The 15,855-nt window shown below is 39.9% G+C and overlaps 1 long non-coding RNA gene across 1 annotated transcript in view; it reads left to right on the top strand.

The window, feature by feature from the left end:
• The window catches only part of LOC147035052 (uncharacterized), a 30,792-nt gene that overhangs the window by 10,483 nt on the left and 4,454 nt on the right, over positions 1-15,855 (top strand). The window contains exon 2 of the long non-coding RNA XR_015061199.1: positions 13,077-13,204. This is a non-coding gene — a long non-coding RNA (uncharacterized LOC147035052). The remainder of the gene's footprint in view (positions 1-13,076; positions 13,205-15,855) is intronic.

Below are 15,855 nucleotides of genomic sequence, written 5' to 3'. Positions count from 1 at the left end.
GCAACGCTAAATTTTGATGAAGATCCAAATCCGGATCTGGATCTGAGAATTTTTTCAGTGATTCTTCACCCTTGAGAAATGGGGTCAAAAAGGAAATGTAGCACAATGTCTCAAAAGGTTACAGATGGATTTGGATGAAACTTGGTGGAGAGGTTGGGAATGTGACAAGGACGAATCAATTCAATTTTGGCGAAGATCCGAATCCGGATCTGGATATGAGAATTATTTACTTTTAAGTGATTCTTTACCATTGAGAGATGGGGATAAAAACAACATGGCATGATTTCTCAAATATTAATTTGGATAATCTGCTTAACAGAAATTTTCCTCTTGAAAGACGTCTCTGCCTCCCAAGTATTTCTCCCTGGTTACTCCCTCCTCCGGTATGACAGACCTGAGCCTCGTCCTGGTGGCGGAGTTGCTCTCTTCATCAAAGACTCTATTCCTCACTCTCTATGCACTGCCCTCTCTCCCCCACACCTCCAGGAATACCTCTGGCTACAGCCTCCCTCCACACCCACCTCATACTTTTATATGTTTTGTACCATCGACCAAACAGTGATGATTCCATTTACACCTCACTCTCCAAAAACATGGACCAACTTCTATCCTCTCATCCCAACTCTCTCTTCCTCATATGTGGTGACTTCAATTGTCATCATGCCAGTTGGCTGGGTGTGGGTACCTCTCTCATCTGTCATGGCACTTCAGCAAATAACTTCTGCGACTCATTGCGACTGACTCAATCGGTCAATTTCCTAACCCGGAACTCAACCATCGGTATTCCATCTCTTCTGGATCTTATTTTGACAAATTTCCCTGAAAATATCTGCTGTTCTTCCTCCACTCCAATCGGTTCTTCTGGCAACATGCTTGTCAAAGTAAACACCATTCTGGCTGTTATTAGAGAGCCGCCTCAGCACCGTCGAGTCTGGTATTTCATTCAGGCTGACTGGCAGGGTCTTCAAGCAGCCACCAAACTTCTAGACTGGTCTCCCATTGCTACTTTCTCCAACATCACCTCATTCTGGGAATTATTTCAAAGAAACTTGCTCTCCCTCATGCACAGATTTATCCCCTCTCGTCTTCAGTTGTCCTACCCTTCCTCCCGCCCTTGGTTCACTGAAGCTTGGGGCGAGGCAGTTGTCCTGAAACAACTTGTCTTCGCCTCATGGAAGGCTTATCCAAATGAAGGCAATCTTAGTTCCTTCCACAAATCACAGAACAAGTGTGTGTCTACCCTCATGAGAGCCAGAAAACAACATCTTTCTAAATTAACGTCTGAACTCTCAAACCTGTCTCCCTCCTCCAAATCCTGGTGGCATTGAGTTAAGTCTGTTTCTGGTGTTTGTTCCCTCTCCATCTCCTCCTTTACCTCAAACGGCCACAGCTTACACTGCATGTGAAAAGGCTGAATGCCGAAACGCCGTGTTTGCTTCTATATCCTCTGTCCCAAACCCGTCACATTCTCCACCCACCTTACCCAGTCATACCCAGCTGTTCCTGGACTCCGTGTCCCTTTCTCCCAAAAAGGTGGAGAGCTTGCTGTGAAACCTTGACTCAGATTCTGAAACCGGACTAGCCGGTATCAGGCCACGTGTCCTATAAACCTGCTCTATATGCTCTTGCTCACTCCCTCTCTGTTCTCTTCAGCCTCTCATTTGCTCAAGGTCATTTGCCATCTGCTTGTTAATCAGCAAAGATTACTGCCCTGCATAACAAAGGTGCAAAAACAGATCCCTGCAACTACAGACCAATCAGCCTTCTCCATTCATCAGCAAGGTTATGGAATCCATCATTGCTTCAGACGTTAAATCCTTCCTCTTTTCCAATGGCTTGATTTCCAATCAATTTGGATTCAGACCAGGTCACTCTACCCTGGACGTGCTGCTTCTGCTCTCCCAACAATGGCTGGAGATCCTCAATGTCAGACATGAAATCAGAGCCATCTTCCTCGACATATTTCGTGCTTTTGATTACGGTCTAGAAAGCCACAGATCAGGGGATGGGTATGAAAATATTTCAAAGGCCTTGAATATCATTTGGAGCACAATCAAGACAATCATTATGAAGTGGAAGGAGTATGGTACCACCAAGACCCTGCTTTGATCAGGCTGTCCCTCCAAACTGGATGACCAAGCAAGGAGGAGACTGATCAGAGAGGCCACCAAGAGGCCAATGCCAACTTTGATAGAGCTACTTGCCTTTATGGCAAACACTGGTCACTGTGTGCATGTGACAATAATATCCCAAGCACTCCACAAGTCTGGCCTGTATGGTAGGGTGGCAAGAAGGAAGTCACGACTCAATAAAACCCACCTTGAGTCCCATTTGATGTATGCAAAAAATCACTCTGGAGATACTGAAGCCACGTGAAGTTTTGTAGTCTTACGAAACCAAGATGGAACTTTTTGGCCTAAATGCAAAACGTTACGTTTGGCGCAAACCCATCATAGCACAGCACATCACCCAAAGAACACCATCCCTACTGTGAAGCATGTTGGTGCAGAATCATATTATTTGGATGTTTCTCATCAGCAGGGACTGGGACACTTGTCAGGATCGAAGGGGAAAATGTATGGAGCAACATGCAGAAAAATTGGAGAGGAAAACCTTCTGTCCTCTGCAAAAAAAGCTGAAATTGGGAAAGAAGTTCACCTTTCAGCATGACAACAACCTGAAGCATCTAAGCAAAGCTACACTGGAGTGCTAAGGAACAAAAAGATAATTGTCTCCCTCCTTTCTTTCCCTCCCTCTTTCTCCCCCCCCCACCCCCCACCCCCTTAATATCCCCGTCAGCGAAGCATCGGGTTGTATTTGTTCATATAACCATAAAAAATGACCCTTCTATGGAATAACAAATATGATGTGCACTCACACATGTACTTACAGACAACCCAGTCAATGATTGTTTAATGAGCTCAAATGGCTTCGAGGGAGGCAGATCCCGTGGCGAAGCGAAACGTTTCTGAAAGAAGATGAGAAGAGCTCCAGTACCAACCGGCATCCAAGACAAAAGAGAAAAAAGTTGCTTCCTTGGTGCTCACAAAGCCCCCATTTTACCCTTCATTATTACCAACTACTGGTGTTGCTCACATGATACGGTGGGCCCATACTAGTATTAAAAATACTGGCACATCGGTATTAAAAAAAACATAATAAAAACTATTTACGCAGTTTCCAAAAATAAGCATTGCTCCAATGTTCTTATGTATTCACTAGCTGAAGTACCCGGTAATACCCGGGAAATTTGCCCTATTTTCCTCACGCTAGTTAGACTGAGGCATTAGTTGTATGGAGAAAATTTGGAAGGCTTCTTTTATTCCCCAGATTTATGGAAGGAAGGCTTTATGCTGCCGTAATCCTCAGAGAGGTCATAGTTGAAGGCGGCCTTGAGCCACTCAATGTTTCTAGCAGCAGTGGCAACTCTCCTTGATGTCCTGCCAAAACCCGGACCTAGAAAGCTGGAACGTGAGTTTTGTGCTTCTCTCGCCCGTTGGTGTGACGCTCTATTTGCAGTTAGGCGATGCTTTCTCTTTGCAGCCGACTCTGCTTGCCTGGCTCGTTCATGAGCAGATCTATCAGCACTAAGACGACTCTCTCTCTCTCTCTGCAGCTGACTCTGCTTGCCTGGCTCTTTCATGAGCAGATATATCAGCAGTTAGACGTCTCTCTCTCTCTCTCTCTCTCTCTCTCTCTCTCTCTCTCTCTCTCTCTCTCTCTCTCTCTCTCTCTCTCTCTCTCTCTCTCTCTCTCTCTCTCTCTCTCTGCAGCTGACTCTGCTTGCCTGGCTCTTTCATGAGCACATCTATCAGCAGTTAGACCTCTCTCTCTCTCTCTCTCTCTCTCTCTCTCTCTCTCTCTCTCTCTCTCTCTCTCTCTCTCTCTCTCTCTCTCTCTCTCTCTCTCTCTCTCTCTCTCTCTCTCTCTCTCTCTCTCTCTCTCTCTCTCTGCAGCTGACTCCACTTGCCTGGCTCTTTCATGAGCAGATATATCAGCAGTAAGATGACTGTCTGTCTGTCTCTCTCTCTCTCTCTCTCTCTCTCTCTCTCTCTCTCTCTCTCTCTCTCTCTCTCTCTCTCTCTCTCTCTCTTTCTCTTTCTCTCTCTGCAGCTGACTCTGCTTGCCTGGCTCTTTCATGAGCAGATCTATCAGCAGTAAGATGACTGTCTCTCTCTCTCTCTCTCTCTCTCTCTCTCTCTCTCTCTCTCTCTCTCTCTCTCTCTCTCTCTCTCTCTCTCTCTCTCTCTGCAGCTGACTCCACTTGCCTGGCTCTTTCATGAGCAGATCTATCAGCAGTAAGATGACTGTCTCTCTCTCTCTCTCTCTCTCTCTCTCTCTCTCTCTCTCTCTCTCTCTCTCTCTCTCTCTCTCTCTCTCTCTCTTCACTCTCTCTCTCTTCACTCTCTCTCTCTTCACTCTCTCTCTCTTCACTCTCTCTCTCTTCACTCTCTCTCTCTTCACTCTCTCTCTCTTCACTCTCTCTCTCTTCACTCTCTCTCTCTTCACTCTCTCTCTCTTCACTCTCTCTCTCTTCACTCTCTCTTCACTCTCTCTCTCTCTTCACTCTCTCTTTCTCTCTCTCTTTCTCTCTCTCTTCACTCTCTCTCTCTGCAGCTGACTCTGCTTGCCTGGCTCTTTCATGAGCAGATCTATCAGCAGTAAGATGACTGTCTCTCTCTCTCTCTCTCTCTCTCTCTCTCTCTCTCTCTCTCTCTCTCTCTCTCTCTCTCTCTTCACTCTCTCTCTCTTCACTCTCTCTCTCTCTCTCTCTCTCTCTCTCTCTTCTCTCTCTCTTCACTCTCTCTCTCTCTCTCACTCTCTCTCTCTCTCTCTCTTCACTCTCTCTCTCTCTTCACTCTCTCTCTCTCTCTCTCTTCACTCTCTCTCTCTCTCTCTCTTCACTCTCTCTCTCTCTCTCCTCACTCTCTCTCTCTCTCCTCACTCTTTCATGAGCACATCTATCAGCAGTTAGCTGTTGCCGTGCGCATGCAGTTCGAGAATTCAAATAACAGGAGAATGTGTATGTTTAAAAAGTCAACGAATACGAACATTTTGTATTTCAAAAAACCCTAGCGTTTTTAACCATGAAGCCTTTTGTTACGATAAGAAGAATAAGAGAAAGAGAGAGAAAGATACATGGGGTATGGGGGGGGGGAGGTGATTCCCCCACCCCTACCCCTTTCCTGGGTCAACAGTGCTTTCCACACCACAGCCGTGCTGCGCAGTGTTTCTACTCGGCCCGTCTATCCAAATACAATTCATGGTTATATCTTAAATAATTTAAAGAACCAACATCAGAACACTAACAAAAATTTTACGATTTGCAAGCAATAAACAAACCTTAATCAAAGGAAAACATTATAACCAAGTTGTATTTAAAAAAAGAAAGCTGAAATCCCTATTCCAGCCCCCACGCTATTACATCTTGACGTCATACGTTCCACTGGCCAACTGTAGCCGAGGTGCTGAGTGCATCACAGCATTTAAAATCATGTACTGTATTTAAAGATTGTAGAGATCTTTGTTCAATTTGTTGGTGATGTACCATATGTTGTTTTTTTTATTTTTTGGTACACCGGTACATTCAGAATTCAAAAACCGGTGTATTGATATGAAACATAAGGGCAATATCCCTGCGTGCTCACCTGGTAGTGGCTGGATAAGATAACCAGGGAACCACTGGAAGGCATGTGTTAGTTCAAAGCTAGATGTGGTAAATTTAGCATGAGTAAATTCCTGTAAATGAATGATTAAAATTGACGCTTTTCTACTATATAAATGGCAATCCTTCTGTCTGTGTCTGTCTGTTTGTCTTTTTTGTGACAAATAAGCTCCTAGACCAGTGAACCGATCTTGATGAAACTTTACATATATATATATATATATATATATATATATATATATATATATATATATATATATATATATATATATATATATATATATATATATATATATATATATATATATATATATATATATATATATATATATATATATATATATATATATAGCCTGGTGTGTTGGCGCAGTGGTTAGGGCAGCGGCTTGGGATCCAAAAGGTCCTGAGTTCAAGCCCCGTTGGGCCACTGAATTAATACACCAGGGGGTTGACTCAGCCTGTCATCCTTCCGAGGTCGGCTAAATGAGTACCAGTATACTGGGCCGGTGTATACCCCGGTTAAAATAGGTGTACTATATCCCTGTGTCGTAAGAGGCGACCAGGGTTGCGTCAGGAAGGGCATCCGGCGTAAAACATGTGCCAAATCACTATGCGGATCATACGGATGATCCGCTGTGGCGACCCCTAACGGGAGCAGCCGAAAGAAGAAGAAGAAGATATATATATATATATATATATATATATATATATATATATATATATATATATATAACTAACATTCAGCTCCAGGATGCGCTAAGTGGCTCTCCATAAAAAGGAAAAAAATATATATATTAAAAAAAGATATATATATATATATATATATAAATAAAATTTCCATTAGAAAAAAAAAATGGCTTTCGAATAGTGCGCCGGCATATTAATCATAACAAAAGGCTTCATGGTTAAAAACACTAGGGTTTTGTGAAATACAAAATGTTCGTATTCGTTGACTTTTTAAACATACACATTCTCCTCCTGTTATTTGAATTCTCGAACTGCATGCGCACGGCAACAGCTAACTGCTGATCGATCTGCTCATGAAAGAGCCAGGCAAGCGGTCCGCTGCAAAGAGAGAGTCGTCTTACTGCTGATATATCTGCTCATGAAAGAGCCAGGCAAGCGGAGTCGGCTGGAGAGAGAGAGAGACAGAGACAGAGACAGAGACAGAGACAGAGACAGAGACAGAGACAGAGACAGAGACAGAGACAGAGACAGAGACAGAGACAGAGACAGAGACAGAGACAGAGACAGAGACAGAGACAGAGACAGAGACAGAGACAGAGACACACAGACACACACACGCCTAACTGCAAATAGAGCGTCACACCGATGGGCAAGAGAAGCACAAAACTCACGTTCCAGCTTTCTAGGTCCGGGTTTTGGCAGGACATCGACAGTTTGCCACTGTTGCGAGAAACATTGAGTGGCTCAAGGCCGCCTTCAACTATGACCTCTCTGAGGATTACGGCAGCATAAAGCCTTCTTTCCATAAATCTGAGGAATAAAAGAAGCCTTCCCAATTTTCTCCATTCAATTAATGCCTCAGTCTAACTAGCGTGAGGAAAATAGGGCAAATTTCCCGGGTATTCCCGGGTACTTCAGCTAGTATGTTATAAGTTTCGTTTTGCACTGATTGGTAAATTGTAACAAAGACTACTTGATGTAATGAGACGGACGACACAACATCCCATAAGCTCTCCGGAACTATGTTCCAGGTGAGCTATAAAAATTATACCAGTATAGCTGGTATATCGATATATTGCCGGACCCTACTTGGAAGTCAGCCGACATCACTGCATCGCATAAAATGGTGCAAAAACTGGTCCACTTAACTGCAGACCTATCGGCTTACTTTCATTCATCACTGAGGTCATGGAGTCCATCATCGCAGTTGATAACAAGTCCTTCCTTTTCTCCCCCAAGCTCATCTGGACCCCGTCCTGTTGCTCATCTTCATAAATGATCTCTCTGACTCTCTGGAAATTTCCTTTGTCTATTTGCTGATGACTTCCCCTCTGCTGTGACATCCTTCAGACAGGCAGGCTGCAGCCTCTCCCCTCTCTTCAGACCTTGACAAAAATCACAAGCTAGCCAGGCACTTGGAATATGTCTTTCAATCCTGTTAAATCCCACACTCTCACTAACTCACTCCAAAAGGACCGTCTGATAACTCTCTCCCCACTCCCCCATCTACTTTCTTCACAATCCTCTTGAGGAAGTCAAGTCATTCAAATCCCTGGGTCTAACTATCAGCCATGATCCGTCTTGGGGAAACCACATTTCGAAGTTGGCTTCCAAAGCCAGCTGCCGACTAGACATCCTCCATTGTAAAAAGTTCCTCCTTGGCAAATCTGAACTATCCATCTCCAAGGCCTTCATCCGCAGCTTGATGGAGTTCTGGTCTCCATTCTGGGCAGGCTCTCCTGCCTCACATCTTGTTCAACTTGACGCCGTGGAAACCAATGCCTTCATGATTATTGGACTATCCCGCAATGAAGCTGAGTCTATGGGCCTATCACTTCACGATCGCAGACAAGTCGGTAGTCTCTCTGTCTTCCACCGCCTCCTTTCTGGTCTTGCACTCTCTGCTCTTTCCTTGCATTGTCCCCCCGGGGATTCTGCAGGGCACACACAGTCTACCATCAACACCCTTCTGGTGAAACAATCTAAATCCAGAATCACTGCTCACCTATACTCATTTGTTCCTCTTCCTTACCACCTGTGGAACCAACTTCCACATTCTTTTCATTATTATTCTTCCCTTCAGGTCTTCAACAAAGCTGTTCACCAACATCTCAGATCATCCCCAATCAAAAACCAAAATCTTTTCTACCTTTGTTAACTACTCCCACCCCCCTCCTCACCCCTCACCCCAATCCCTCCTCCTTCCAAATTTCCAGTTTTCCCTTCTTGGAATATCCTTTTGTATCCATCTTCTACACCATATGCATCCTCTCCTGCCCTCCATTCCTCTCCACACTCATTGCTGGTCCAAGTCTGTCTCTATCAAGGCCTTCAACTCTGCTGTTGGTGTTTCCCCCGTCTCTCTCCACTGTTCCTTTTGCTCTGTGTCTACTGTTACTTTTGCATCCTGTTATGCCCTGTTCCATTCAGTGCACTAGTTGTTCCACCACCTTTGACTATGTATACAAAAAACCCTGCAAAATAAAAATTAAGGAAATAAAAAAATCCACAATATTTATTTTGTAATGTATGGGACTTCCTATATCTATCTATCGACTGTATATATATATATATATATATATATATATATGTATATATATGTATATATATATGTATATATATATGTATATATATATATGTATATATATATATATATGTATATATATATGTATATATATATATATGTATATATATATATATATATATATATATATATATATATATATATATATATATATATATATATATATATATATATATATATATATGATGAAATTGAATTGGTATATTTGTTTATTTATTTATATATGCTTCAAAAACTTTTTAAAAATACTGAACCAAATCCAACAAAATTTTGCATGTTGCCAAATGGTACCCCAAGTATGGTTTGTGTCAGGGTGGCATATCTGGGGGAAGGGTTCAAGGTATATGAGGGGACCTCAATTCTCTCTTCGGATATGTATATCATGTAGCGCCCCCCAGTGGTAGCCAGTATTACAAATCAACTTGTGTAAAGAAAGTTGAAACAACTTAACAATACTGTGAATCCTTAAATATCACAGGGGTTACATTTCTGGAAAAATGATGCATCTTCAAAACCATGATTAGTGAAATGAATTCCTTATGAGAATAAGGGAGTTTGGTTCCTTTGCTTCCAGAAAATATAGATTATAGAGGAAGGTGTTCCAGCCAAAAATAAACACATCATAATTGAAATAAACATGTAAAATAAATATAAATCAGCTTTACGATGAAGTTTCCTGTTGTGTTGAAGCGGATTAAATGTTCAGAAGCAGATTAAATTTGTCTCCTCAGCCTCACTATTCCTCCCCTATTAATGTCTTCAGTCATTTTCCTTTGTAATCTGTTGATGCGTTTATTTTATAAATCATGTGCAGCTCCGTAAACCAGTGAATAAGTAAAATTCAAAGAATCACTTAAGTCGATCGTTTTACACTTTGGCACCAAACCAAAATAATAACGTTGTGGGAAAGCCTTATGGTGTGAGAAAACCAGAACAGCTCAGCTCAAAAACTGCATTTGATCAAAATTAAGCCAGACAATAACTAAATCGGTACATAAGAGGTTGCCCACGATTGGTCAAAACCCATGATATTTAAACCCGTGATATTTAAGGGTACACTGTATGCATTGTGGTGATGTTGAAATATGAATGAGAATAATTCCACATGACAATTGAAACACAATTAAACACATGATATTATAATTTACACAACCATCCATAATGCCCCCCACCCCCCTCCCATCAAAAATGAAACAACAGAAAAAAAGAAGTCAGGAAAAAAAACATTTAAAAAGCATGATGGGATATAATTTTAAAAAAACCATAACCAAACAAGTACGAATGACAACACAACATGACAAAAAACACTTGGTAAAATCAATGGGACACTCACAAAAGAGAAGTACAAGCAGATACTGCAGCACCGGAGGATCAGAGGGGGATTCTCTTTCCACCAAGACAATGATCCAAGAAACACTTCTAATATAGTGAAACAGTATTTGGAGAACAAAGTTATAGCTGGTGTGCTCCAATTGTTAGAATGGCCACCCCAGAGTCTGGAAATGAGACTCCATCGAAGCTTGTGGGATTACTTGTAAACAGAGGAGAAGAACCCAACTAACCTGACAGAACTGTGGAATATACTGCAGGATATTTAGCACAACATTCCTGTAAGAGTACTTCAGTCATAAACAGGAAGCATGGGTAAAAGTGTGATGACATTCAAGAAGGCAAATGGTGGACACACAAAGTATTGATTGAATGCCTACTATAAAATTAAACTGTTCTTGTTATTTACTTTAGCAGTTTGTTTCACATGCATTTATAAAGGCTGTGAACTTACAATAATAAATATAACTGTTATAACTGAAAATTTGATGAATTTACCCTAAAGCTTGAATATCATTGGAATGACCCAAACTTTCTAAGAGGATGGATATCATTGGTAATATGGATAAATACCGACAGGCCTATTCTCAAATAGCATGGAGTTTCCATTACTCCATGATTGATGGTTAGTGGTGATGGTGGATGCTCAGGATTTCTGACAGAGTATCAGGCTCTTTCGCCGTGTTGAACGTTTCCATGACTGAGAACGAACCCTGGGTGGGCTTCCACTCCATCATAGTGTTTGAAATTTCTGAACTGAACATCCATCGGATTCAAACCTTTTCTGACCCTCTCGCTGTGAAGTTGTAAGTGAGTTAATTGCAATAAATTGGCTTTAGTGAAAGTAATTAAGATTGTGACAACTTGAAGGCTTAATTTGGCAATTGCCTGTATACTTCACAAACTGTGAAATATGAATTTAAGGCCAAGCAGAGCAAATAAATTCTTTATCTCCTGGTCATCTTCAGAGAATCAAAGCTTGGCTTATACGGCAGGGGATTAAAATGTCTCACTTGTCTTGCAATGCCAATGCCAATTATGAAGTACAATGCAGCCATCTTATCTTCCTGTTGACTGAATCATTACTGTCTGGCATTCAAGGAGGTGTATATATATATATATATATATATATATATATATATATATATATATATATATATATATATATATATATATATATATATATATATATAGTTGTTTATAAATATATACATATATATATATATATATATATATATATATATATATATATATATATATATAGTTGTTTATAAATATATACATATATATATATATATATATATATATAGTTGTTTATAAATATATACATATATATATATATATATATATATAGTTGTTTATAAATATATACATATATATATATATATATATAGTTGTTTATAAATATATACATATATATATATATATATATAGTTGTTTATAAATATATATGTATATATATAGTTGTTTATAAATATATATGTATATATATATAGTTGTTTATAAATATATATGTATATATATAGTTGTTTATAAAGATATATGAATATATATAGCTGTTTATATATAGGTATATACATAGTTTTATATATATAGTTATAGTTATACTATTTTCTTTGTCATAAATTATTTGTTTTCTAATGATTAAAGGAAAAGTAAATGTTGTGTGAAGTGACACTGTGATATGAAATAAATGTTCAACGTCTTTTGCATAAAATTTAAGTATAGTGGCATTTCTCTTGGAATATTGCATATATATGGAACCCTTATATTTTTTTTGTAACGATTGCATTGAAACCGTGTGTTAACAGTCTGATATTTTGAGCCTTTTCACACATATTCAGAGTCATTAATCTTTCTATTTTAATTCAGGCATTGTCAGGGTGAATAATTTCTACAATGTCTTCTTGCTGACCTCCTCTTTAACAAAAAAACAGCCTGTGACTTCCTTTATTCCACATCGCAATTATAACCCTCAAATATGAATAATCCTTCGAATATCATGTCCTACTTAATAAAGGCAACTTTTGTCAGATATGAAGAAAGGTTTACTGTACTTTCTGTGTGCTTGGCAATGCAGTAATGTGAGTGCTTTAAGGAGATAATTTTATGCAGTACAGTGGTTCTGTGCAGTATTGTGTGATGAAGTCAATGCCTGGTGTGACATGGGATTTTGAGATGCATGCTGATGTGACAACTATATTGCATTTTGGGAAAGAAACAGATATAACACAATATAACAATATTATTATGGTGTACATTTAAGATATTGATTTGAGAGAAAGTGAATCTTGGATGCAAAGATGCAGTTTTATTAAATTTATGACAACTTTAATTTGGTGAAAATCTCTCCCATCTTTACCTCTCAGGCCTTTATCTCTTCACAGCTCCTCCTGCTCATGCTTACCCTTCCAGCAACCATTGCCTTGTTACGCCTCCAAAATTTAGGTCCACTGCTTACCTTCAGTCCTTTGTCCCCTATTCTCTATTCTTTGCAACTCCAGTCATTTTCTTTTCTCCAATCCTTTAAGATGGCAACCCGCAAACATCTCACATCATTCCCCCTTCACAGTAATAACACATGTTCTATTATTGATTTAACCCCCCACCCTTCCCACCTTGTCTTGTCAATTTGTCCTGTCTGTTTCATACCCATTAGGCTATTTGATGATTCTACTATTTTTATTTGATTACATCATAAATATAGATGATCTTTTAACACCCACCTTCCACCTTGACAGAAGAGTTAACTTCTGCTGAAGCCTCACAACGAGAAATGTAACGAGTGGTTTTCCATTGTTTTTCCAACAGAGTAGTGTTTTCATTTTGGTTTTGAACCTGCAAACATTTGATTACTAAAGAGAAACTCAACCATCTGAGCCAACCTGGAAAGCTTTCAAACATTGCAACTCATGAATTGAAGTCTTCAGTCATTCATGGTAAATTCAACTTTTAACCCTCTACAAATTCCCTTTTTGCCTCAATATGTTCTGATCAAGTCTGTGATCGAATGTGGTGATGAATTGTGCGGTGGTGAATTAAAAATGCAGCCTTTGTTGTGTACAGAATATGTCGATAACCCATTTTGGTCCGATGGAAAGACTTGGATCTCACTTGGCCAGAAATTGTTAAGAAAGCTTTTGTCAAAAACAAACTCGCGACCATTTTTTATACAACGTCGAGGCTCGTGGAGGAGCTAATACATATAATGGATCAGGATATAACAGAACGAAAGGACGAGTAGAAAGAGAGGAGAAAAATACACCAACAGCATGGTTGAGAAACAAAATGGAGGAAGACTTGGAGAAATAATGGATGTGGGGAAGAATGAGGGGTAGGGGAGGACACATGGGGTGGACAAGAATAATGTCAATTATGAAGCAAACACTCAGGAAGGAAACCATCGACATTTGGAAAGACATGGGCTTTGGGAGGGGTGTTAATGTGGGTGGAAAATGTGGTTAATTTCGGTGGCGGTGATCTGAGGTGGTGATAATCAGCTGTCTTGAAGACAGACACAAAGTGCATAGTTGCTAATATTGAGTGAAGAGAAAGAGGGAGGATGGAAAGGATTCGTGGTGCTTGGGAGTAAAGCGACCGGGATGGCAGCGGTTAGAGGGGGGTTTGAGGGTGCTGTGTCACCCCTCCCATAGTTGGGGGGAAGTTTTGTGATTTAAATTTAAAATTTGTTAATTCCAACACATTCTTTTATGCAAAGTTAAAGCAGAATAATCAAGTTTTCCTGATGAATTGAAATCGTTTTATTTTTTTACATGTAACTCCTGAATCTGTTTTGGACTTTTCCATTGTATAACATGTATCGTAATGAGTAAAATATAAACTCAGGTTTCAAGATAAACTTAGACTTGGCCATGTATGACATGTGCATCAGAGCAGTTTGTAAATGGGACAGCATTTGTCATTTGTTGCCAGGTACTTTGAATAGTAGCTGTCACCAATCAAATGCAATGAGATTACGGATATGATTTTTCACACAGCATCGAGGTTAACTGCTTGAAGGCCGACATAAACCTTGTCACAACATGAAAATCTATCAGAACCTTCGATGAGACATTATTTTGTGAAAACGGTATTTTGGGCTGTTATTGGGCAATAAAATAGGAAGGCTGTTTAAGTATACAAAAATGGTGGACTGCCACAAAAAGCAGTAGAGTTGATGACAATGGAAGTTGATATGGTTTGTAAGGGAAGACTTTTTTTAGTTTTCCTTAAGTTACAAGCAGGATTTGTGGCAATCCTGCATTTTAGGTGTGTAAATTATTTCCAAGGTTATCCTGACACAGATAACAATATTTTCAATGATCAAAACACATTACATCCTCTTTTGAAGGTAGTCCTCAAAAAAGAACTTTAGTTTACACATCACTTTATTTTGATGTGTTTTCTGTCACATGGCCACATTGTGACATTCTTTTATGTTGTCAATGTTTATCAGATGTCCATAACAACAACATTGGAGGTATGTGGATGCATATGCCTGGTGTTGGCTGAATGGTTAGGGTGGTGGGCTTGGGATCCGAGGATCCCGAGTTCAAATCCTGCTCAGCTGTTTAATTAACCCCAGGTGTGGATAACTCGGCCTGTCATCCTTCTGAGGTCGGCAAAATGAGTGCCAGCATGCTGGTATCCTGTGTTGGAATGGCGACCCATCCAGGATTGTGCCCAATAGCTAAGGAGACTACTTAGGCAGCATCAATGCTCTCCACAGAGTATTGTCCCAATGGATGGATGGATGCATGCCAAATGCAAATTCAGATGTCAGTTTGGAACATCAATAAATTATTCCCCTCATATCTGGTTGAATTCATATGGTGGAGGAAAGTCGGGCCAACAAGTTTGGCGTGATGTTGAGCTATGGCAATTTTATCCTGTGTAAATATTCGCAAGTTTCTGGTACTATGATTTTGCTGTTGGGCATGTATTGTCGAATTTTATTGAAGTAATTGCTTTATATAACTTAGACACCTAAATATGGCTCCACTGAATTTAGACACATAAAATGCAGGATTGGTGGATTTACTTTGGTGTGAAAATAAATAACGTTTTAACATTGGGTTTTATTCTGAGGGCCAAGTTACTTGGGCAAGATATCGTTGGATGCCATTTTGTTCTTTTATTATCTGTGAAGACGCATTGTGTGCCTTCTCGTCTTCAAAAGGAAAACATTGCAGTATTGTGCAGTGTTATCGCTACGTAAATGCTGGAAGGTCGTGGCTGTGGCAGAGCATTAATCTGAAACAAGTATGGAAACTGGGGTGTAAAATACTGGTTGAAACAGTTAATAATTTTATGTGAGCTTGGAATTGAAAATGAAAGTAGCTTCCATCGCCACTTTCCATGTTGAAGTCTCGAGTACATTCGTACCACTAAGTCATCTCGTTTAAGTGTAATGAATTGTCAATCAATTCCATGTCAACTGGACGTGCCATTTTATAACTGCGGGCAGTTACAACCGGGCACCAAGATGCCCCACTTTGATGCAACCCTACATTTATCAGACACATGACCCATGATATCTCCTTTATAAAACTAAATTCAGAATGGAATTCAAAAAATCAATTAAAATAAA

Source organism: Eptatretus burgeri, chromosome 1 (genome assembly GCF_056783735.1).
Source record: "Eptatretus burgeri isolate ZD-2024b chromosome 1, Ebu_testis_v1, whole genome shotgun sequence".
NCBI lineage: Eukaryota > Metazoa > Chordata > Myxini > Myxiniformes > Myxinidae > Eptatretus > Eptatretus burgeri.
This window is presented reverse-complemented; position numbering and strand designations above follow the sequence as displayed.